The sequence below is a fragment of the Arachis duranensis genome, chromosome 5 (assembly GCF_000817695.3).
Source record: "Arachis duranensis cultivar V14167 chromosome 5, aradu.V14167.gnm2.J7QH, whole genome shotgun sequence".
Lineage (NCBI taxonomy): Eukaryota > Viridiplantae > Streptophyta > Magnoliopsida > Fabales > Fabaceae > Arachis > Arachis duranensis.
The window spans coordinates 103,288,727-103,290,835 of record NC_029776.3 but is presented as its reverse complement, the minus strand read 5'-3'; the positions used below and the strand labels follow the sequence as shown (position 1 = coordinate 103,290,835).

General features: G+C 26.0%; 1 protein-coding gene across 1 annotated transcript in view; it reads left to right on the top strand.

Moving 5' to 3' along the window:
* The first annotated feature begins 1,385 nt into the window (after nucleotides 1-1,385).
* The window catches only part of LOC107491240 (transcription factor bHLH49), a 4,608-nt gene continuing 3,884 nt past the window's right edge, over nucleotides 1,386-2,109 (top strand). Inside the window, exon 1 of the mRNA XM_016112043.3 lies at nucleotides 1,386-1,754. The gene's annotated coding sequence lies outside the window, so the exon portion shown is untranslated. The remainder of the gene's footprint in view (nucleotides 1,755-2,109) is intronic.

Below are 2,109 nucleotides of genomic sequence, written 5' to 3'. Positions count from 1 at the left end.
TTATTTGATAATTTTTTATAATATTAATTAAAATTAATTGTTATAGTATTAGTTTTTTAGTATTATTTTATATTTTAATTTGAAATGATAAATAAAAGAAACTATTGGTAGTCTGGTAGAAGACCCCACGACTAGATTTGGGGGCCTTGACCAAAAACAATAAATACCTCCTTATTAAAGATCTTAAGCACTTCTTTCAAGACGTAATAAAGAAAAACAACCCGAATAAGAGTTGGCACTGTCAGTTGCAAGCTCAAACTGTTATCATTATCACTTAAATTATTGCACATTTATTTTGTTAAAGATACCCTAGTTAAAAACTAAAAATAGAAAAAAAATTGAATAGCCTGATATATTTAGGACATTAAAAACTTACACTAACATATTTAGTTTGCCATGATGAGTACTTTAATTTTTGTTTTTTCAATTTATTTATGATTTTATAAGGAAAAGTGAAACAATAAAGTTGTTAGGATTTTTGGTTTCAACTTTTTTTTTGCAAAAATATTGAAAGTTAAACTAAAAAATATTTCATTTTTGCGGATAATTACACTTTAAATGATCAACTATATAAAATATTATAATTTTTTCTTTGCCAATTAATTTAATTCTAAAATCAGTAACTATTTATTTCTTTTTTTGGTGACAGTAATTATTTATTTAAACAAACGTTTTCTCCTCCTAATGATTAGAATTTAAAATCATTTAAAAAACATGATTTTTTTATTTTAAGAATTTAATTTTAATGTTAAAAAAATTATTTTATGGTTAATTATATTTATTTTGTTAAATGACTATTTATATAATTAAATACAAAATAATTATATAATTTAATATTATGTAATTAAATATATATAATTATTTTATTTATATTTATATTAATAGTGTATCAAAATTAAATTTATAATTATATTAATTTATGGATGACTATTTTTTATTATTTTATTTTTTTATGAAACAAGAAAATAGAGCAGGCACTATTATTATTAGATTCCACAATACAATATTTAAATATATGAATAATGTTATAGACATAAGTATTCATGTATATCCACTTATCAACTTAAATTTTTAAGAGAGAAATAGTTTAGTGATATGATATTAATAAAAAAAAGTTTAAACAAAAAATTTAAGCAAATTCAAAAAGTTATTATTTAAATAGTGAAAATTCAAATTCAGTTAACTTTACGTAAAATTAATAATTGAGAATTGTTGGATAATTCTTAAAGTTGAGGAGGAGGAACTTAAGGGGCAGGTCTTTAATTAATTAATATATTTAATGGAAGCAGTGGCGGTGGTTAATCATCAAAAGCTCTCATTTTGATGAAAGGGTGGGGTATATAAATCAACACGCTCTTTTCCAATTAACTCTTTCTCTTCTTAGTCCTTACTACTCTTGCAACTCATTCTCTCCCTTCAAAGTTCAATCACATTACACTGCCTTCATAGCTGTATTATATTCTGCCACGCTTTTTGCTTTTCTCTCTCCAACTCTTTTTAAAAAAAAATATATAAAAAAGAATTCCAACCTTTTTTAGACGAACCCTCTAAAAAGTTTCCACCTTTAAGTAAATTTATCTTTTTCGTTTTCTCTCTCTATTTCATGGTGCAGTGAAAATAGAATAGTAGGCTTGTTTTGGGTGGAGCGAAAAAATAAAGGAGCTCAAAATTGAATAAAAGTGTGTATTTTTTTTTAGTGAAAAGTTCAAATGGAAGATGGAAGGGTGCCAAAAGTAGCACAGGATCAGAAATGGGTATCTTTCTCTTCCCACTTTTGAAGTTTGGTTTCTCTGTTGTTTTTTCTTCTGCAAATTCTGACTAGGGTTGAATGAATGAATTGAATGAATAAATGAATGAATGGGGTTATGCTATTTATTATACTGAAATCAGTGTTTGTTTGCATAATTGACGCACTGTTTTCATTGGACTTCTTTTCAGCTCTTTTCTATGAACACGCTTTTTTATTAGCCTTTTCTCTCTCTATCTCTGTGTGTGTGTGTGTGTTGGGGGGTCCGGCTTTATGAAACTTGGTACTTCAAGGTTTCAGTGTTTGGCTTTGGAAATGATAGCTGCCAAACTCGTGTGAGAGGTTTTCGTACATCTTTTGGG